This window comes from Mauremys reevesii, unplaced genomic scaffold, assembly GCF_016161935.1.
Source record: "Mauremys reevesii isolate NIE-2019 unplaced genomic scaffold, ASM1616193v1 Contig104, whole genome shotgun sequence".
Classification (NCBI taxonomy): domain Eukaryota; kingdom Metazoa; phylum Chordata; order Testudines; family Geoemydidae; genus Mauremys; species Mauremys reevesii.
Genome location: NW_024100721.1, coordinates 186,652 through 209,140, shown reverse-complemented (window position 1 = coordinate 209,140; position 22,489 = coordinate 186,652). Strand labels below are relative to the sequence as shown.

Genomic DNA, 22,489 nt, shown 5'->3' with positions numbered 1-22,489 from the left:
CAGGGACACAGGCAAGGCTCTGTGGCGTCAGAGCTGGGATGGGGACACCGAGGAAGGAAACTGGAATCGTTGCTTGCTGGAAGTTCAACCCAATAAACATCTAATTGTTTGCACCTTGGGACTTTGCGTATTGCTGCTCTGTGTGTACGCAAGAAGGACCCGCTAATGGGAGGGTGAAGGGATAAACCCTCTAACACTAACTAACATCTAACACACATTTCAACCTCTTCTTTTCACACTGTTGCTCATTCTCAGGGGCTGCTTTGTCTCCAGACAGATCCATTCTCTTTCAGGACGGCCTTGCTCTTTCCGTCTGTTTCACTCACTGAGGTGTTGGAGTGAACACTCCCTTCCCTCTAGTCTCAGACAAACACTAGCATTAACTGTTTGCTACTGAGGGGTTTAGAAAGCATTTGTCAAGATGCCCATTTCTGGGGCATTTTCCCCAAGATCCAATATTTTGCGTTCAAACATCTCCCAGCTTTCTTGGTGAAAATAAGGCTAAGGTTTCCTTGCAATACACAGGCAGTTTTTCACCCCAGATGGGACTTGAACCCACAATCTCTGACTTAGAAAGCCACTGCCTTGTCCATTAGGCCACTGGGGCCCTGTGGAAAAATGGAAATTCAATCTCCTAAATGCATATTTCTCATATTAACTTGGAAGCCAAATAACCTCTTTCTGCACCTTACAGAAATGTCTGCATCCCCTGGCAGCGAGGCTACTGGGGAGGTCGCTTACAGAGCTGAGCACCACCTTTCTGCCAGCCATCTTTAGAGAAGAAGGGTCTTTCCCCTGACAGCCACACAGCACTGCCTGGCATCCCGAGAGCCTCCCTCGTGTTCTCCCACAGCAGTCGCCTGCCGGTGTGGGTGGGAAAAGGGGACCAGGAAGCACTGCGGCCTCATTACGGGACAAGAGGCCCTTGCCACGCCCAGGCCTGCCTCTTGCCTTCAGCCCAGGCAGCCAGAGGTGCCGGGGAGCTCCCTGGCAGGCCGCCGCCTCAGCCAGGAAATAAGCATTCCACACTAATGTTTGCTTTGTCCCAGAGCAGATAAGCAGCCAGCTGTCAGAAACGGAGCTTTGAAAGGGGATATCCGCATGCCTGCAGCCGATTTCAAAACAATGACCAGAGTGGGCACTTGACTTCAGGGGATTATGGGACATTTCCTGATGCCAAACATAGTGCAGTGATGCAACACGTCGTCCACACTGATGCCCGGGCGTTTCAGCAGGGCTCAGCGAGCTTTATACTTCTCATGGAGGTGGATTACCCAGAGCGCTCCAGCTGCAGAGCCCAGGTGCTCCATGTGCCTTGCCAGTGTGGACACCTCAGGAGTTAGGGCACCCGGGGCTGCTTTAATGGGCTCTAACTTGCAAGTGTAGTCAAGCCCCTAGACTATGTCACTTGTGTGACTTACTTGTGCTATTGTAATAAATATAATAGACGTGCAATGGTCAGAAATTGCACCAGCAGAGAAGTATATTGCAGGGAAACCATAAGGAAATTAAGAGTTTAAATTATCCTCCACATGTCCCGTGTCCCACTAAAATGAATCCAACCCACAGGTCACATGGGCAAAAGTATCAGTGTCAGGATGCTACATTGTTAGCACAGTAAATGAAGCTGCAAAATAAATGATGTTTAAATGACCTCACTCTATTTTTTTACAATCCGGTGTTAAGAGGTAATAGATACAGATGGACACCAGGCAGGGGCGTTTGGAGGATGAAGCCTTTATGCTTCCATCCCCCACCACTCTCAAGTTTTAACCAATTAGGACAAGTCAGCAAATAAGAACAACCTCAGGTATCAGTAACTGCTACAGGTAGCAAAGTCCTACAGGGAGCAGTTTCTGGCACTACACCTGCGCAGCTCTGCTCCCCGGCTCTTCTCGGGCTCCTGCTCTCTCCTTAGCTCCGCCCCACTCTGACTCAGGCAGTTCCAGCTCCCAGGGAGGATGGGACCCCCTGGCCTGGTGACTCCCTCATTACACTGCCTGGCCTGTCAGTGCAGCTAACTTGGAGCTTTGGCCTCTCCCCATTGCCCCTGGGGACTGTCAGTCTCAGGGTCCTGATTTCCCATTGGCCCTTCCTCCTTCTACTGGGACTGGGAACTAGCCAACCAAAAACCCCACTAAGTTTTAGTAAGGGGCCAACAGTCCCTTACTTGAGCCAGCCCCGTGAGGGTCACTGATGCACAGACACAGCAACATGAGTTGGTCCCATGGTGTAACAGGCAACACTCAGGACTCTGAATCCTGCAATCTGAGTTCAAATCTCAGTAGGACCTTGTGTTGGATTGTACTAAAGCTCTGGAGTTCACAGGGCTCAACTTCCCTGTCTCCAACTGTACAAAAGCAAATCTTTCCCCTCCTGCTGGGTGACTTGCCCACGAGGGCCAGGTTGTGATGGCTACAATGGGTTGAGACTCTAAAACTTGTTACCCTGGTTGCTGATGCCTGCAGTCTTGTGGTTTGACCAGATGCTTGGGATTCTCACAGCTTCACCTGATGCCCACAAGTTTGGCCATTTTGCTTGCAGCCACATGTTACCTCTTGTCCACATGGCACTTGAAGGAAGGAGTGCCAGCAGGGGCGGCTTTAGGAATCCTGCTGCCCCAAGCAGGACGTGCCTGCGGAGGTTCCGCTGGTTCCGCGGCTCTGGTGGAGCATCCGCAGTCATGACTGCGGAAGGTCCGCCGGAGCCGCCTGCCGGCAAAAGGCCGCCCCAAGTGCGCGTTTGGTGCACTGGGGTCTGGAGCCGGCCCTGAGTGCCAGGGCCAGTCTTGATAGCCAGGGCTAGGCAGGATGGAGGAAGAGTCACAGGCTGGAGCCCAACACACCTTTCCTGCTCAGCGCACCTAGAGCAGAGGCGGCTGGTGCTGACAGCTGCAAGGGAAGGCTTAAAAGCTACAGAGCAACTGAGGGCAGGGCAAGAGGAGGAGAGGACCATGGCCAGCAGACGGCCACAAAGACACCCGGCCAGCCTGCTCCCTGCCCAGGGGCGGCAAAGGGATAGACAGGTGGGGTGCATGGATAGAAGAGGCAGCGAGCCTAAAATCTAAAAGGGGAGTGTGGGGTCTAGTGGTCAGAGCAGAGGAGGGGGGTTGGTGGTCAGAATTCCTGGGTTCTATCTCCAGCCCTGGGAGGGGAGTGGGGGCCAGTGGTAAGAGTGTGTGTCGTGGGGAGAGCAAATATTGGGACAGTCCCGATAAAATCAGGATGTCTGGTCACCCTACATCAGGCTTCAAGTTAAGAATCATTTCCCTTCCCGCTCTGTGGGAGGGGAGACTGTTAAACGCGCTCTCTGTGCGACTGCACATGGCTAAGCAAAGAGAACAAACCCCCAATCCCCCCCTGTGCTTTGGGAGCCAGGTTTGCAGTGGGAATTCTGTAGTTCAGATGACTTCACGCCTGGGCATTGGGATTCTTTACCAGTTTCTCTGGCATTGGGGTAGTTTTGTGCTCACAGCTGTGATGGCCGAGTGGTTAAGGTGTTGGAGTTGAAATCTCTCCCCACCCCAAGTAAATCCTGTTCTGCTCCTTTCATAGAGATGCCTGGGACACCCCCTCACACTGTGTCCCTGAGGGGTCAGGCAAGCTCTCAGCACCTGAAGCCTTTGCCACTCACCTCGTGCCCCATAGATCAGCCATAGCCCTGGTTCTGCTCCTCTCTCTAGGGTGTGAAAGGAGCCAAGTCAGCGACTCCATGGGAGCTACGGGGCTGCAGAACCAACAGAGCAAAAATAGGTGCTCAGCGCCCACTGGCAACCAGCTCCCCCGCCCCACTACAGGCCTTGCTGACAAGCTCCTCCTCTTCCCCTTCAGCACCTCCCACCTGCCAGTGATCAGCTGTTCAGTGGGGTGCAGGAGGCGCTGAGTGGGGAGCGGGAGGAGCAGGGACGGCAGGAGGTGGGAGAGGGAGAGGAATGGGGCAGGAAGGGGCAGGGTGGGAAGAGATGGGACAGGGGTGGGGGCTTGGGGGAAGGGGTGGAGTGGGGACAGGGCCTGGGGTTGAAAGGGGGGGATTTGTCCTGGGCCCTGCACCCCTTTAGGGCCGGCCCTGAAGGGAAGCACCGACTATCACAGTGACAATTCAACTGAGCAGCATTGCGGGGGAGGCTGAGGGAGATCCGCACTCACCAGGTCTCTTCTCTCCCCCACGGTGAGCCAGACACTGCTCTCTCCTGGCTCTCACTCTAGCAGCTGGACGCCAAGGAGCCATTTCCCCACAGGAAGTGCATTGAGTGCCCCTGTGGTGCTGGGGGGCTGGCGCTGCTGCTGCCTGTGGGGCTGGCAGGGGGGCCGATGTCTGCACAGACTCTCAGCTGCCAGGCCGGAGGGGGCACTTGGGACCTTACCAGACTGGCTCAGTGAAGACGGGGGGTTGACAGAGCAATACAGATGCTCTCCAGAGCACGGAGCAGCAGCCGCCCATGCAGCCAGGCAATGAGCATTTCCCACAGCCTGGAGCCAAGGGGGAGGCGGCAGCTGCTGTTCCAGCTCCTCGGGGACAGGCCCTGTCAGCCAACAGCCACTTCTTACTCCCCACAGCTAAGGGCGTCGGGTTCCTCCGGTGGGGCTGTGGAGCAGCCGTTTGTTTTCCTGTCCTTTTTGTGTGCAACTGCTGACAAACACATCCCAGACAGAGAAGCAACAGGCCAAAAAACTATTATGCAGCTGCCGAAGTAGCTCAGTTGGGAGAGCGTTAGACTGAAGATCTAAAGGTCCCTGGTTCAATCCCAGGCTTTGGCGGGTCCTTTCATCTCTCTTTGTGCAGTGGTGGCTTGTTTTCTGGGAGCACAGCAGTTCCTGCACCCAAGGTGAGTCCCTGAGCTTGGGCTCTGCAGTAGGAAAACATAGAAGGGGCTTCTGCCCCTAGTTGGCCCACCTGACCTTTAACAAGGCAAGATGGGAGCTGTCTTTCCCAACATGGCAGGAAGAGAGCGAGGCAGGTTGACCCTCAGGAATGGTGCCAGAGGGCTGCTGGGCAGTGACAGGCAGGGATTGGGGATGGAAGCTCCTCTGCGCAGCTGAGCAAGGGCAGTACCAGGGAAGGGGCATCTGTAAAAGTGACCCAGCAACACCTCTCCTCCTCTGGGCACCTGGAGCAGAGGCGGCTGGTGCTGACAGCTCCAAGGGAAGCTTAAAAGCCACAGAGCAACTGAGGTCAGGACTGGAGGAGGGCAGGACCATGCCTAGGTGTGGCTTTCAGACAGGCACAAAAACACCCAGTCAGGCTGCTCCCTGCCATGCCAAACACCCACTGAAGGTCACCAGCATGCGGGGCGGCTGCTGATGCTCTGTGGCCAATGTCCCAAGATGGTAGGAAAGCAGGGCCAGCCCCCATGGTGGGGCCTCTGACTGGTCCCACTCAAGGTGCTGACTTTTGCAGTGGGGCAGGAGATTTTACCCCAAGAGGCTTTTCCCCAGCTGGCGAGAAGCAGAGAAACACCCAGGCTCCGAAGACGCTATGTAGCAAGTACCCTCCAGCACAGGGACAGGCGCACACGCTAGCCCGGGAAGCCGCCCACTTTCTTTGGCAAGTCAGGAAGGGCAAAGGCTGGAAGCGCCTGGGGCTCATGCCCCAGCCTTTGTGACTCCCACCCCCCAACTTCTTCCCGGGGCTCTACCTCAAGTCAGAGCATTGGCCTGAGCGGCCAAGAAGAGTTTCTAGCCTTGAACGGAGCAGGATGTTCAGCACAACTGCAGAAACACAACCACCAAGGGACTTGACCCCTCAGTTTTCTGATCCACACTCAGACACCTTATCCATTAGGCCACCTGGTAACATGATAAAAACCCCTCCAAGCTCTTCTTTGGAAAAGGGGGACATTGTTCTTCTCAGGTCATCTGCTGAGGGGGGCCGAGACTCTCTGGGCACAAGAAGTCGAGTTCCCAGTGACATGTGAGACCTAATTCTCTGGAGCCAGGTGCAGGGTTTTGGCAGGGAGGCTCAGGCCTGGGGGATTGGGGTGCAGCGGACGGACCGGCTGTCTAGGTGTGGAGATTCAGTCGCACTGAGGCACAGGAGGGAGGAGGAGGGGGAATCCTGCTGACAGGCAGTGGCTGTGCAGAAAAAGAAGAGGGGTTCTGGGGACTTTTTTTGCCTCTCATTTGCCGGCCTGCTCGCTCTTGTGCTGAACGGTGAAGATGGTCTCAACAAGCCCAGGTAGCTCAGTTGGTAGAGCATCAGGCTCTTAATCTGAGGGTCCAGGGTTCAAGTCCCTGTCTGGGTGCTCAGCTTTTAAGTTGCCTTGTGTCCCAGGAGCCAAATGATTCCTGGTGCTGCCCACCAGCCACATGCGGATTCCCAGAAGCCGTGGCCATTTCCTGGAAAGGTTCCTTTCCTCAGGAATCAGGAGAGAGGCCACATCCACAGGAGCAGGCCTAGAACACAGTGTCTCTGGCTGGCAGGAAGCGCTGTGGGGCCAGGTGCTGAGAAAGCCCAGAGGGGGAGCAGCAGAGATGGGGGGAAGAGAGACAGAGAAGCAATGAGGACAGAGCACAAGTGTACAGGGGGTTCACGTCTGGCTATTGTGGGGAACTTCCCTGGTTTATACACGACCCTGGTGCAATTGGCCAGAGAAAGGATCTGAGTCCCCACCCCCCTACCCAGAGGCTGCCTGACCCCAAGGAGGCTCTTTCTACTCTCCTGTGTGGCAGAGACCTCGTAACCCCGACAAGGCTGGGCCCAGGAATCCTGGGGGGTTTGATGACCCCCAATCTTGTCATGATCACTTGAACAGGGCTACAGTGTCCCCACTCTGGGCACTTCCCTGACCCACTCCTCATTGCATGTGCTTCAAGCAAACACCATTTACTACCCAGCAATCAATGTAAAACATAAGGAAAGATGGGAAAGGAAAACACGTCACCCTGTTCTGTGGCGCAGGGAGATCACAACCAGCGTCTCTGGAGGGTCAGGGCAGGTCACAGTCTCTCCCTCACATGTCCCAGGCCTCCTCCCCAGGCCCTGGCTGTGCTGCAGGGACACCACGGGCTGGACACTTGCTCTGGCAGTGGCCATGTGCTCTAGGTGACAGGCCCCTTGCTCCCAGTGTCAGCCCCCATGTAGGGGATATGATTCCCCCACCCCGAAAAGTCTGGCCTGCAAGATCTCTTGACGGGTGGCATCTCCTTGCACTGGGCCTTCTGCCCAGGGTCCCCCTCGCTCTCCCACGCTGCTCACTGCACCGACCTCCAGCCCCAGTGCTGCTGCGGCTCTGCCTCCAGCTCCCTGGGCTGCTCCTCTGGCTCCGCTTGCTGCAGCTCTTCTCCCAGCACAGATCTGCTCCCTGGGCAGCTTCTATGGCTCGTGCTGCTGCGGCTCGGCTCGGGTCCCAGCACAGATCTGCTCTGGTTCTCCCTGGCTGGTGCAGCTCTGCTCCCCGGCTCTTCTCGGGCTCCTGCTCTCTCCTTAGCTCTGCCCCACTCTGGCCCGGGCAGTTCCAGCTTCCACGGAGGATGGGACCCCCTGGCCTGGTGACTCCCTCATTACCCTGCCTGGCCTGTCAGTCCGGCTAACATGGAGCTTTGGCCTCTCCCCATTGCCCCTGGGGACTGTCAGTCTCAGGGTCCTGATTTCCCATTGGCCCTTCCCCCTTCTATTGGTGCTGGGAACTAGCCAACCAAACCCCCACCCACACACACACACACTAAGTTTTAGTAAGGGGCCAACAGTCCCTTACACAAGCCAGACCCGTGAGGGTCACTGATGTGCAGAGAAGGAACTATGAGCTGGTCCCATGGTGTAAGGGGCAGCACTCAGGACTCTGAATCCTGCAATCTGAGTTCAAATCTCAGTGGGACCTTGTGGTGAAGCCCTGGAGCTCCCAGTAGTCAACTTTCCTGTCTCCAGCTGTGCAAGAGCCCATCTCCCCCCTCCAGCTGGGTGACTCACCCACTGGAGCCAGGTCTTGGGTTGTGATGGCCGCAATGGGTTGGGGATCTAGAATGTGTTACCCTGATGCCTGTGGTTTGACCAGGTGGTTGGGGTTCTTGCTGCTTCACATGAGTCCCACAAGTTTGGCCATTTCACTTGCAGCGACACGTTACCTCTTGCCCACATGGCATTTAAAGGAAGGAGTGTCAGGGCCAGGTTTCATAGTCAGGGAAAGGCAGGAGGGAGGCAGAGTCCCAGGCTGGAGCCCAACACACTTCTCCTCTTCTGGGCACCTGGAGCAGAGGTGGCTGGTGCTGACAGCTCCAAGGGAAGGCTTAAAAGCTACAGAGCAAATGAGGGCAGGGCCAGAGGAGGGGAGAACCATGCCTATGTGTGGCCAGCAGACAGCCACAAAGACACCCAGCCAGCCTGCTCCCTGCCCAGGGGCGGCTCCAGGCCCCAGCACGCCAAGCGTGTGCTTGGGGCGGAAAGCCACTGGGGGCACTCTGCTGGTCGCTGCAAGGGCAGCAGGCAGAGTTGCCTTCTGCGGCTTGCCTGCAGAGGGTCCGCTGGTCCTGCGACTTGGCAAGCGGCCGAAGGCAGCCTGCCTGCTATGCTTGGGGCGGCAAAATGCCTAGAGCCGCCCCTGTCCCTGCCTTGCCAAACCCCCACTGAAGATGTGCTTAATCCACTCAGTGTGGGAGAGGATGTGTGGTTGGGGAGGAAAAGCGTTGGGCTGCTCTGGGGGAGTGCAGAGCAGGGGTGACACCCTAAAAAGCGGCATCAAAGGGTTGGCCCGGTGGGGTGCATGGTTATCAGCGGCAGTGAGCCTAAAATCCAAAAGGGGAGGGTGGGGGCTGGTGGTCATTGCAGGGGTGGGGGGGTTGGTGGTCAGAATTCCTGGGTTCTATCTCCAGCCCTGGGAGGGGAGTGGGGGCCAGTGGTTAGAATGTGTGTCAGGGGGAGAGCAAATATTGGGACAGTCCCGATAAAATCAAGACGTCTGGTCACCCTACGTCAGGCTTCAAGTTGAGAATCATTTCCCCTTCCCGCTCTGTGGGACGGGAGACTTTTAAACGCGCTCTCTGTGCGACTGCACATGGCTAAGCAAAGAGAACAAACCCCCAATCCCCCCTGTGCTTTGGGAGCCAGGTTTGCTGTGGGAATTCTGTAGTTCACATGACTTCACACCTGGCCATTGGGATTCTTTACCAGTTTCTCTGGCATTGGGACAGTTTTGTGCTCACAGCTGTGATGGCCGAGTGGTTAAGGCGTTGGAGTTGAAATCCAATAGGGTTCCCCTGCGCAGGTTCAAATCCTGCTCACAGCGAGGCCTGTGTTTTAGCCAGTCCCTCACCCGGGCAACACCTCTGTACAACCCCCTGAGACACTCTCAATTCTCTCCCCACCCCAAGAAAATCCTGTTCTGCTCCTTTCATAGAGATCCCTGGGACACCCCCTCACACTGCGTCCCGGAGGGGTCAGGCAAACTCTCAGCCCCTGAAGCCTCTGCCACTCACCTGGTGCCCCATAGATCAGCCATAGCCCTGGTTCTGCTCCTCTCTCTAGAGTGTGAAAGGAGCCAAGTCAGTGACTCCATGGGAGCTACGGGGCTGCAGAACCAACAGAGCAAAAATAGGTGCTCAGCACCCACTGGAAGCCAGCTCCCCCGCCCCACTACAGGCCTTGCTGACAAGCTCCTCCTCTTCCCCTTCAGCGCCTCCCACTTGCCAGTGATCAGCTGTTCAGTGGGGTGGAGGAGGCGCTGGGCGGGGAGGGGGAGGAGCAGGGACGGGAAGAGGTTGGGGAGGGAGAGGAATGGGGCAGGAAGGTGCAGGATGGGAATAGAGGGGACAGGGGTGGGAGCTTGGGGGAAGGGGTGGAGTGGGGACAGGGCAGAAAAGGGAGGATTTGTCCTGGGCCCTGCACCCCTCTAGGGCCGGCCCTGAAGGGAAGCACTGACTATCACAGTGACAATACAACTGACCAGCATTGCGGGGGAGGCTGAGGGAGATCCGCACTCAAGTGATGCCAGGGCATTTCAGCAGGGCTCAGTGAGCTTTATGCTTCTCATGGAGGTGGATTACCCAGAGCGCTCCAACTGCAGAGCCCAGGTGCTCCATGTGCCTTGCGAGTGTGGACACCTCAGGAGTTAGGACCCCTGGGGCTGCTTTAATGGGCTCTAACTTGCAAGTGTAGCCAAGCCCCTAGACTATGTCACTTGTGTGACTTACTTGTGCTATTGTAATAAATACAATAGACGTGCAATGGTCAGAAATCGCACCAGCAGAGAAGTATATTGCAGGGAAACCATAAGGAAATTAAGAGTTTAAATTATCCTGCACATGTCCCACATCCCACTAAAATGAATCCAACCCACAGGGCACATGGGCAGAAGTATCGGTGTCAGGATGCTACATTGTTAGCACAGTAAATGAAGCTGCAAAATAAATGATGTTTAAATGACCTCACTCTATTTTTTACAATCCGGTGTTAAGAGGTAATAGATACAGATGGACACCAGGCAGGGTCGTTTGGAGGACGAAGACTTTATGCTTCCATCCCCCACCACTGTCAAGTTTTAGCCAATTAGGACAAGTCAGCAAATAAAAACAACCTCAGGTCTCAGTAACTGCTCCAGGTAGCAAAGTCCTACAGGGAGCAGTTTCTGGCACTACACCTGCACAGCTCTGCTCCCTGGCTCTTCTCAGGCTCCTGCTCTCTCCTTAGCTCTGCCCCACTCTGGCCCAGGCAGGTCCAGCTCCCAGGGAGGATGGGACCCCCTGGCCTGGTGACTCCCTCATTACACTGCCTGGCCTGTCAGTGCAGCTAACTTGGAGCTTTGGCCTCTCCCCATTGCCCCTGGGGACTGTCAGTCTCAGGGTCCTGATTTCCCATTGGCCCTTCCCCCTTCTATTGGTGCTGGGAACTAGCCAACCAAAATCCCCACTAAGCTTTAATAAGGGGCCAACAGTCCCTTACTTGAGCAGGCCCCATAAGAGTCACTGATGGCCAGAGAAAGCCGAATGAGCTGGTCCCATGGTGTAACAGGCAGCAGTCAGGACTCTGAATCCTGCAATGTGAGTTCAAATCTCAGTGGGACCTTGTGGTAAAGCCCTGGAGCTCACACTTCTCCACTTCCCTGTCTCTAGCTCTGCAAGAGCCATTTTTTCCCCTCCTGCTGGATGGGTCAGGGCTCTAGAACTGACACCTGAGGGTTGGGATTCTCACGGCTTCACCTGGTGCCCACAAGTCTGGCACTTGCCACTGTGCTTTCCCTCTTGCCCACCTGGCGCTTGAAAGAAGCAGGGCCAGGGCCAGGCTTCATAGTCAGGGCTGGGCAGGCGGAAGCCCAGCACCTCTCCTCCTCTGGGCACCTGGAGCAGAGGCGGCTGGTGCTGACAGCTCCAAGGGAAGGCTTAAAAGCCACAGAGGCCAGGGCAAGAGGAGGAGAGGACCATGCCTATGTGTGGCCAGCAGACAGCCACAGGGCCAGCCTGCTCCCTGCTGTGCTGAAGGCCACCCACAGACCAGCATGCAGGGCGGCTGCTGATGCTCTGTGGCCAACATCAGAAGAGGGTAGGAAAGCAGGGCCAGCCCCCCTGGTGGGGCCTCTGACCGTTCCCACTCATGGTGCTGACTTTGGAAGTGGAGCCGCCCATTTTCTTTGGCAAGTCAGGAAGGGCAAAGGTGAGACTGGAAGCACCTGGGGCTCATTCCCCAGCCTTTGTGACACCCAACCCCAACTCCTTCCCGGGGCTCTAGCTGAAGCCGGAGCATTGGCCTGAGCGGCCAAGAAGAGGTTCCAGCCCTGAAGGGAGCAGGACTTGCAGCACAAAGTGAGCACAACCACGAGGGGACTCAAATCCTGAATCATCCGATCCACAGGGAGATGCCTTATCCTTTAGGCCACATGATGAGGGGGTCTAAACACTTCTTTGGAAAAGCCGGACACTGTGTTTCTCAGGTCATCTGCTGAGGGGGCCGAGACTCTCTGGGCACAAGAAGTTAAGTTCCCAGCGACACGTGAGACTTAACTGTATGGGGCCAGGTGCGGGGCTTTGGCAGGGAGGCTCGGTCATGGGGGATTGAGGTGCAGCGGATGGACCGGCTGTCTAGGCACAGAGATTTAGTCTCCCTGAGGAGGAGGAGGGGGAATCCTGCTGACAGGCAGTGGCTGTGCAGAAAAAGAGGAGGGGTTCCTGGGACTTTTTTTGCCTCTCTTTTGCCTGCCTGCTCACTCTTGCCTGCACACTGGGATAATCACTGTTGTGGTGAATGGTGAAGCTCTTTCCTAACAAGCCCAGGTAGCTCAGGTGGTAGAGCATCAGGCTCTTAATCTGAGGGTCCAGGGTTCAAGCCCCTGTCTGGGCGCTCAGCTTTTAAGTTGCCTTTTGTGCCAGGAGCCAAACTCTGTTCACAGCCACACAGGGATTCCCAGAAGCTGTGGCCATTTCCTGGAAAGGTTCCTTTCCTTAGCAAGCAGGAGAGAGGCTGCAGGTGCAGATAGCGCAGTCTCTTGCTGCCAGGAAGCGCTGTGGGGACAGGTGCTGAGAAAGCCCAGAGGGGGAGCAGCAGAGATGAGGGGAAGAGAGACAGAGAAGCAATGAGGACAGAGCACAAGTGTACAGGGGGCATCTGGTCTGGCTATTGTGGCAAACTTCCCTGGTTTATACATGACCCTGGTGGAATTGGCCTGTGGAAGGATCTGAGTCCCCACCCCCTTACCCAGAGTCTGCCTGACCTCGAGGACTGTTAGGATACAGATATTCAGGCCAGTCTGCAAAGGCCTGTACTTTAAGAATTTAGGTGTATTTTGATCACTTAGCTAGTTATAAAGATATAAAAGAGAGAATAAAAAATCACTGTCTGTCTGTGTAATGGCCTTCTCTTACTGTGACAGTCTGAGGCCTGGTTCTTCGGCTAAGCAGCAAAGGCAGCCATAAGGTGGGAAGTGTATGGTCATATTCACACATTCCCAACTAGTCACATTGAAATAAGGTGCTATTGGGCTGTGAGGAATACAATCCTGTCCTGATATTCCATCACCTCCAGAGAAAGGGAAACTTAGTTTGGTAGCATCCTGTCTGGCAAGAACTCACTTATCAATAGACGCAGCTGGAAAACCCTTATGTCTGTATAGATGTAGTTGTGGAATCCTCCCTTCTGTATTGTTTTGTATGTTTATTTGCATGGTCTCTGTCTGGTTCTGTGATTGTTTCTGTCTGCTGTATAATTCATTTTGTTGGGTGTAAACCAATGAAGGTGGTGGAATATAATTGGTTAGATAATCACGTTACAGTATATTAGGATTGGTTAGTTACATTTCAGTAAAATGATTGGCTAAGGAATAGCTAAGCAAAACTCAGGTTTTACTATATAGTCTGCAGTCAGTCAGGAAGGCGGGGGGGGGGGGAAATGGGAACAGGGACTGGGGATGGGGGAATTGGGATCATTTTTTGCTACAGGGGGAAATGGGAACAGGGGATGGGAACAGAAACAGGGACACAGACAAGGCTCTGTGGTGTCAGAGCTGGGAAGGGGGACACTAAGGAAGGAAACTGGAATCATGCTTGCTGGACGTTCGCCCCCAATAAACATCGAATTGTTTGCGCCTTTGGACTTTGGGTATTGCTGCTCTCTGGTCATGCGAGAAGGACCAGGGAAGTAAGAGGGTGAAGGAATAAGCCCTCTAACACTGTCATTTGTTGCTCTAGGCTCCACATGTACGTGCACATTCACATCCCACTCCTGACACAATCACTGTCTTCTATCTGATGAAATAGCCTAATTTCAATCTCTCCTGTAATATTACACCACCAACTATTCAGCATTTGTATGAGAGAAGTTGGAGGGAATCCAAACATCTTCAAAAGTGGTGCATGTAGAGCCCCTCGCTGGGTAAATTCCAAGCTCCTTACCCAGAAGAGTCTTGGCCTGGCTTGAGGGGGGCAGGCTTGGCTGGTCAATATAGAGGGGGAGGGAGAAGGGTACATGGACAGTGTAGAATGTGAGACTCATAAGCTGTGGTTATGTGCTCTGAGAGTTATCCCCTTGCTTTCCATTTAAGGTCAGGGAGGGATATTATAACCAAGTGTTCTGGCAAAACTTTTCCCCCAGCCTGGTCAGTGAATCCTATGGTGAGAAACTTTCTGTGCATTTCAGTTTCTTGTATTGTTGGATGGGGCCTGAGGTGCTGGAAGGGAAATGTCCATGGAAAACTTGGACATCGCTGTTGTCCAAAAAAAGGCAGGTGTTAGACACAATCGCTTCTCGTATTCTCGTGGAATCTGAGTCTAGCTGAAGAATTTCTGTCTATCCTAGAGAGAATCATTCCATTGTAAATATAAATGCAATGAGATCTTCAGGTTGAGTCAGCACCTTTTAAAAATATTTAGTGAGCAAAAAGCCATTCTTTGCCTTGTTGATAATGACAAGAAGCCCTCTTTGCCTTTCCATTTCATATGCAAAATGAATGGAGATTTTCATTGAAAAACTTCTGGTTTTTAGGGGGAATTGAACCCAGGCCAAGGCTGTTAAAACTCTAGAACCCACTGCTTAAAGCACCAGGGAAGACTGTTTTTCTCTGACAGCCAGTGTTGTTCTCCTCAGCCTCCTACTTCACCAATGTCAGACTCTGAGTGCAGTTAAGCTCTGGAATAGGCTCCCAAAGGCGTCTGTGGTGTCTCTGTCCTCAGAGGTTTTTAAGAACAGGTTGAACAAACCTCTGTCGAGGATACTCTGCATATACTTGGTCCCATAGACAACCTGCTCTGGCTCTATCTGCTACCTTCATCGTGTTTGGATGTAAAGGTGGGAAATGATGGGGAAACTGGCCCCTCTTTCAAGTTTAAATGTTGTAACTTCTACATCTAGACCGGGGTGGCCAACCTGAGCCAATGTAACTGCCAAACGTGCACCTTTGTATGCAACTGCTGAGTCAGTTGTGAACCTTGCTACCATTATCATTATCCCTTTGAAATAATGATGGTGATGGACACTTGGCTCTATATCCCAGAGTGCCCTGGACGTCTACAGGCTGCATTAGCCAATCCAACCATTCGGCACTTGCAGATGAGCACCTCTGTATTGTGCCTGAGTCTTGTACAGCTATGAAAGGATGGTAGATGCCGATATTTTCCCGTCTTTTTAACCAGCACTAATACCCAGCCAAGCCAGGGCTGGGAAGAGAGAGAGAGCAGCAGGTTTCCCCTATTGTGGCCGTCTCGATTTTTCTTGACTAGCTTCACCTCTGCACCAACTTATACTTTTCCTATGTGAGCCTGGCTAGCTCAGTTGGCAGAGCATCAGACTTTTAATCTGAGGGTCCAGGGTTCAAGTCCCTGGTGAGATGAAAAACTTCTTACTGTGAGTATAAAAATCTGTCTTTCTGGAGTCTTGTTCAGTGTTACTCTTTCTCTCCAGGATTTTGCCTTTCCTAAGAAGGGCCTTTCTGTGGGGGGGATTGAAGGAGCAACTCCTTGACATCCCCTCTGTCCTTGCAGGCTGGAGGAATAGAGTCCTCTGGCCATATAGCATGTTCCTCCCCTGCAGACACAAACACACAGAATATTCATAAGGAATTAGAATTAGAATCCACCACTTTCCTTGGGAGCTTGTTCCTGTCGTGAATCATCCTCGCAGTTAAATATTTGTGCCTTAGTAGTAATATGAATTTGTCTCTATTCACCTTCCAGCCATTGGGTCTTGTTATGCCTTTCTCTGCTCGATTAAAGAGCCCTTTCATACCCAATATTTTCTCTCCATTAAGGCCCTTCAACACTTCAATGAAATCACCTTTCAATCTTCTTTTGATAAGCTAAACAGGTTGAGCTCATTCAATAGCAAAGAGCCACCAAATGTTCTGAGGGCTGGAGAAAAATGTCTTCTAGGGAAAGTGGTGGATTCTCCATCTCTTGATATCATTTAATGAAGACTAGACGCCTTTCTGGAATGTGTTTGCCCCAAAAGTAGCTATTGTGTCATACAGGAGGCCTGTGATATGCAGGGGGTCAGATTAGATGCTCTAATGGTCTCTTCTGGCCATAAAGTCAACTAATTTCTGAAAAACGGAGTGTAGCATTGGGAGCAGCGTCTGATGTTTTCCTGTCTAGCCGGCTTGCTTCCTAGAACGAATGCTCCTTGAGTGGGTGATCCACAGGGAGTAGCTCAAACCTCCAAAGTGCCTGGGCAGGGGCAGGACATTAGCACAGCAAGGGAGGGGTGTGGCAGTGACATCACAAAGGCTTTTTGCAGGACCTCAGACTATTGGTCAAAGGTGGTGGGGAGGTGGTGACCTCACAGAGAGATGCTGACATCAACCAGGCAGGACAGGGGCGAGGGGCCAGGGAAACCTCAGAGACCCTGTGGCTTTGCTTCAGCAAGTCTCCTTCTCCAGGTCTCTCTTTGAGGACTGAGAGAGTATTCGAGTTCAGGCACATGAGCGACAGGAGGAACCTCTTTCGAGTTTTCTCCTTCCCTTTTAGTGATTTTACTAGTAAACAGAAGTCCCTGTTTAGAAGGTAAGAGCCTCCTCGAGGTTTGAAACCTGTTCAGTCTGATCCATCTGGTGACCATTGAATTCTAGGCATGGAAAACACGAGCTTAAGGAGGCAGAATTTTATTGCGCACTTGGGATTTTGTCCCTTAGAATCACTGGGGTCATTAGGGTTTGTCCTTTTGGTTTCACCTTTTCCTCCATCCATCCCTTCCCCCCAGTGATGAGCTGCCAAAATCTTAACAACCAGTTCCCTATAAAAAGTTCTGATTTAAGGGAGGTAGTGGGGGAGGGGCAGCTTGCTCCCTCGGCAGCCCTAGAGCTTGCAGCCCCCTCCCCCCTTACCTTGCCGGCAGCTCAAAGCAGCAGGACAACTCCGGAGCTCAGCTGAGCTGCCCAGCTGATGCCGGCAGCTGGCCACGCTGCAGCTGGGGGGAAACGGAGGAAGGGCCAGAGGAGCCTCAGCCTCCCAAGCTGGGAATCCTGGTAGCAACAGGATGGTCCGGCCCGCGGACTGGAGTTCTTTGCCCACCCCCTGGCCCTTTAACAGCCGGTTCTCCACGGAGGTCTAATTTTAGTAACCGGTTCTTGAGAACCTGTGGGAACCGGGTCCAGCTCACCACTGCTTCCCCCTTTCTCTGTCTCTTGCTTCTTTTGTCCTTTCACCTGTTCCCCTCCCAACACCAGGAGGGAGAGTGAGTGAGTGAGTGAGTGTGTGAGTGTGTGTGTGTGTGTGTGTGTGTTTTGCAGGGGAGTGCTCTGCAGCTCCCACTGTGGGAGGTCCACCAAAAATGTGGGGCTGAAATAGTGCTCGGGCAGTGATCCCCACCGGTGACCTGGGCCATCCTTTGGGCTCTCTGGTGAGAACCCTCAGCCTCCCGTCCTCAGTCTCTACCCTGATTCAGCTCCTTGTTGTTCTTTTTTAAGACCAAGGAAATAAGTCATAACCTGTTATATGTTTGACAATTTTTGCTGCTTCTCTGCATTAATGGTCTCTGAGCAGTTCATGATTCTCTCTAACATTGCAGTTCTCCTCAAATACTTGCTGAATAATTACTGTGAACTGTTGTTAGTCGGGAGCTCATCTGAGAGCACTTTATTCAGGTCATTCAATGTGTGAAATTCAAGATCTGATGGTTAGTTTCAAGATCAGGGCTCTTGGGTCCTATTCCCAACTCTGCCACTGGCTGGCTGTGTGACCTAAGACAAGTCAATTCCCCTTTCTCAGCCTTAGCTTCTCCCTCTTTCCAGTAGGGATAATAATGATCCGCTCCTACCTACCTCACGGTGAGTGGAGGATGGGGATCCATCGGAGAGTGTCACTAGGAGTATCAGAGGGGTAGCCATGTTAGTCTGGATCTGTAAAAGCAGCAAAGAGTCCTGTGGCACCTTATAGACTAACAGACATATTGGAACATGAGCTACTGCACATGGCTAAGCAAAGAGAACAAACCCCAAATCCCCCCTGTGCTTTGAGAGCCAGGTTTGTGGTGGGAATTCTGTAGTTCAGATGATTTCATGCCTGGGCATTGGGATTCTTTACCAGTTTCTCTGGCATTGGGGCAATTTTGTGCTCACAGCTGTGATGGCCGAGTGGTTAAGGGGTTGGGTTTGAAGCCCAATAGGGTTCCTCTGTGCAGGTTCGAATCCTGCTCACAGTGAGGCCTGGGTTTTAGCCAGTCTCTCACTGGGGAACCTCTGTACAACCCCTTGAGACACTCTCAATTCTCTCCCCACCCCCAAGTAAATCCTGTTCTGCTCCTTTCATAGAGATCCCTGGGACACCACCTCACACTGTGTCCCTGGTGAGTCAGGCAAACTGTCAGCGCCTGAAGCTTCTGCCACTCACCTGGTGCCCCATAGATCAGCCATAGCCCTGGTTCAGCTCCTCTCTCTAGAGTGTGAAAGGAGCCAAGTCAGCGACTCCATGGGAGCTACGGGGCTGCAGAAACAACAGAGAAAAAATAGGTGCTCAGCGCCCACTGGCAGCCAGCTCCCCCCACCCACTACAGGCCTTGCTGACAAGCTCCTCCTCTTCCCCTTCAGCACCTCCCACCTGCCAGTGATCAGCTGTTCAGTGGGGTGCAGGAGGCGTTGGGCAGGGAGGGGGACAAGCAGGGACGGGATGAGGTGGGGGAGGGAGTGGAATGGGGCAGGAAGGTTGTTATATCCTTGGGGGCAGTCGGTTTAGGAAGAAATCACTTGAGCCCTTAGAGCAGACAGCTAACCAAACTACCATTTTATTTACAGATACAGAGCTCACCCAACTGGCTGACGCCAGCCGGGCTATCCCCTAATAATCTAGCTCAGTTGCCATAGGAACCAAAAACCATGACAACCAAATACACAACAAAGGTGAAAGCCGGGAAGAGATGGGACAGCAGTGGCGGCTTGGGGGAAGGGGTGGAGTGGGTGGTACAGAAAGGGGGGGGGGGATTTGTCCTGGGCCCTGCACCCCTCTAGGGCCGGCCCTGCAGGGAAGCACCAACTCTCACAGTGACAATACAACTGACCAGCCTTGCAGGGGAGGCTGAGGGAGATCTGCACTCACCAGGTCTCTTCTCTCCCCCCTGGTGAGCCAGACACTGCTCTCTCCTGGCTCTCACTCTAGCAGCTGGACGCCAAGGAGCCATTTCCCCACAGGAAGTGCATCGAGTGCCCCTGTGGTGCTGGGGGGCTGGCACTGCTGCTGCCTGTGGGGCTGGCAGGGGGGCTGATGTCTGCACAGACTCTCAGCTGCCGAGTCAGAGTGCCAAGTGGTTGGGGGGCGCCGAGAAGCACACTCAGAGGAGGCGGGGGAGTGGAGGTGAGCTGGGGCAGGGAGCTGGGAGGTGCGGGGAGGGCTGCCCACAGCAGGTAAGGGGGCGTGCAGGTGAACCGCTCCTGTCCCAGCTCACCTCTGCTCCGTCTTCTCCCCTGAGCACACAGCCCCCCGCTCTAATTCTCCTCCCCTCCCAGGCTTGCCGCACTAAACAGCTGATTGGCACCGCAAGCCTGGGAGGCGGGAGAAGTGGAGCGGCGCCGGCGAGCTCAGGGAGAAGGCAGAGTGGAGGTGAGCTGGGGTGGGAGCTGCTGCGGGGCTGCCCGGCTCTTCCCCATGGCCCCGCCCTGCTCTGCCCCAGCCCCTGCCCCCCTCCACCCCTGCACTCACTGCATGGTAAGTGGAGTGACCCAGCCCCATCCTGGTCCACTCCCCTGGATCCCAGCCACACAGCCAGCGAGGGCTGTGGGGCGGTTCCCCAAGTTTGGGAGCCAGGGAGCAGAGCAGGCTGGGGCCCCAGGTCTCCGTGGGGAAGCAGAGGGGCTGGTCCCAGGCCTCCATGGGGACGGGGCTGGCTACTTCCTGCAGGAAGTGGAGTGACCTGGCTCAAGCCTGCTCTATTCCCCTTGCTCCCAGGCTTGTGTTGGTGTTGGCTGGATTTGTGCGGGTGTTTGTGTATATTAGCGCACGCGCGCGCGTGTGTGTGTGGCTGGATTCATGCATATGTTTGCAATTGTGTGTGTGTGTGTGCATGCTCTGCTGCCCTCTGCCAGCGTGACAACCGTTTCTCCGTAGGTCACAGCCCCCATACCGTTGACCCCGATGGTGATTTCCCCATCTTACAAGGGCTGGCTGGCCCGACCCTTCTCCCCGCTGCAGAGTGTGGTGAGGGCTGCAGCTCACCCCCAGTGCCAAGATGTGGGGTGCTGGGCTCCAATGCACCTGGAGAGCAGCTCAGGTGAGGAAGGGCAGGGCATGTGGTGTTCGTTGTGCATTGCCTGGTGCTGGGCCGTTGCAGAATCCCCAGTCACGCCGCACAGTGCAACCCGAGAGGGGGCAGGGGGCCAAGCAGATGATCCAACACGAGGGGATCATTCTCATTGGTAGCAGTCCAGTGGCAGTGAGTTCCACAGGCCTTGGCACATGCTGTGTGGGGCAGGAGGTCTTTGTATTTGGAGTAGTGGGAGTGAACTGTGTGCAGTTGTGTCTCTGAGCACGATTGTGAATATTATGGTGTGTGTGGGGGGGTGATTGTGACTGTGGCTGGGGGCGGTGATTGTTTCTTTGGTGGTTGGGCTAGCATGTCCCTGAGTGTATTGTGTGTGAGTCCCTTTGTGTGTGTGTGTGTCACTTGCTGGGAGACAAGGCAGGTGAGGTGCTGTTACTGGACCAGCTTTGGAGCCACACAGGGTCTTCTTCATGCAGGGGAAAGGTGCTCAGAACATCACAGTTCAATAGAAGGTGGAACGCTCTGCTCCGAACACCAGACATTCCCCTACTTCCTGGAATGGGGGGGCCTGTCCCCATTGTCCTGTAAACAGCCCCAACATGTAACCCAGAGGTGGCTCCATCTTAGCACCAAGACACCAATGGTCACTGCTCCAGAGGAGATGGTACATACAGGCCACTGCCCTACGTGGCCCCACACGTTACTGCCCCAAGAGATGAGGTACACACAGGCTACTACTCAAACTGGGCACCTGGGGTCACTGCAGCAATGGTTGGGGGGATACATGCAGGGCACTGCTGCACATGGCCACCAGGGGGCACTGCTGCAATGGTGGTGGTGGTGTGGGGGGATGATAAACAGGCCACTGCCTGAAGTGGCCACTACCACAATGGTGTGGGGAGAGGGGGAGGGAGATACCAATAGGGCACTGCCACACCAGGGCACCACGGGGAGGTCACTGCTCCAATTAGTAGAGATACACATCGGGTAGTGCCCCAACTGGGGGCCCTACCCAAGAGAGAGAGGGGGCTGGGGAGAGAAGAGGAAATCAAAGGCCACTGCCTCACTTAGCCACCAGGGGTCACTACCTAAATAGGGGAGACAAACACACACAGGGCACTGCTCCACCTGACCAGCAGGGGTCACTGCCCCAATAGGGGGATATACAGAGGGTATTGCCCCACGGGAATGCCAGGGATCAGTGCCTGCCATATCTGGCACAGGGGTAGAGGGGATAGGGTGACCAGATGTCCCGATTTTATAGGGACAGCCCAATATTCGGGGTTTTTTCTTATGTAGGTGCCTATTACCTTCCACCCCATCCCGATTCTTCATACTTTCTATCTGGTCACCCAGGGCTGGGTGGGAGAGGGAGGCGGCTACACACAGGGCACTGCCATACTTGGCCACCAGTGCACATCCCTAGTGGGGGAGTGACACACACCAGGACCAGGGCTCACTGCCACAAAGGGGTTGGAAGATACCCAGGGCACTGCCTGACACGGCCACCCAGGCACCCTGCCACCTTGGGGGAGGTGAAGAACACACCTCAGGCACTGACTCCTCTGGCTACCAGTGGTCACTGGCCCAAAGCAGGGGTTGGGGGGAGTAAATAAACACAGGGGACTGCCCCACCTGGGCAACACGAGTCACCGAGATGAGAGTGGGATACGCAGAGGGCACTGCCCCAATGGCTGATATACATACAGGGCCCTGCCTCACCTACCCACCAGCGCTCACAGGCACAATGGCAGTGGTGGGGTCACATAGGCAACTGCCCTCAGTGGCCACCAGGGGTCGCTGCAGCAATGCTAGGGGGGTTACATGCCAGGCATTGCTGCCCCTCGCCACCAGGAGTCACTGCTCCTACAAGAAGGCACCTACAGGACACTCCCGTGCCTGGCCAGCAGGGGTCAGTATCACTGGGGAGGGGCTATGGGGAAGCAGAGAAAGAGCAACTAACTGCAGTGGGGAAAATCGTCATCTACCGGGGAGAAAGAACGGACTCCACTAGGACATCACACCAACTCCGGCCAGGCTGGATACCAGCAATTCGGGGCTGGATCAGCTCCAGCTAGAGGCTGGGTGGAGGCAGGTGACCTCGGTCTCTGTGCTGAGCAGGCTGCTTTGGCAGCGAGGAGGGACAGGGAACCCCCCGGCCAGGGTCTTGCTGCCCAAGGAGGGGGAGATCTGTGGCAGGCTTTGGAGTAGCTGGTTCAGCAGCCGTGAGCTGCACGCTTGTCCCTGCCTGAGCTCTCCAGGAGCACATAACACACAGGTGCGCACTGGATGTAGGCACCAGTGTAACGACAGAGCCAGACTCTGCTGAGTGCTGTCTGTGAGAGACAGGGGCAGAGTCAGACGGGCAGATGGGGGCAGGAGATGACAGGGCCAG

General features: G+C 54.6%; 6 non-coding genes across 6 annotated transcripts; all 6 read left to right on the top strand.

Moving 5' to 3' along the window:
• The first annotated feature begins 4,684 nt into the window (after positions 1-4,684).
• TRNAF-GAA lies at positions 4,685-4,757 on the top strand. Its single transcript has one exon. It is a non-coding gene; the product is annotated as a tRNA-Phe (tRNA).
• Positions 4,758-6,168: 1,411 nt separating this feature from the next.
• TRNAK-CUU lies at positions 6,169-6,241 on the top strand. The gene has a single exon. It is a non-coding gene; the product is annotated as a tRNA-Lys (tRNA).
• A 1,503-nt stretch (positions 6,242-7,744) lies between these two features.
• Positions 7,745-7,816, top strand: TRNAQ-CUG. Its single transcript has one exon. It is a non-coding gene; the product is annotated as a tRNA-Gln (tRNA).
• A 1,319-nt stretch (positions 7,817-9,135) lies between these two features.
• TRNAS-UGA lies at positions 9,136-9,217 on the top strand. Its single transcript has one exon. It is a non-coding gene; the product is annotated as a tRNA-Ser (tRNA).
• Positions 9,218-12,188: 2,971 nt separating this feature from the next.
• On the top strand, positions 12,189-12,261 carry TRNAK-CUU. The gene has a single exon. It is a non-coding gene; the product is annotated as a tRNA-Lys (tRNA).
• Positions 12,262-17,963: 5,702 nt separating this feature from the next.
• Positions 17,964-18,045, top strand: TRNAS-UGA. The gene has a single exon. It is a non-coding gene; the product is annotated as a tRNA-Ser (tRNA).
• Positions 18,046-22,489: the final 4,444 nt, after the last annotated feature.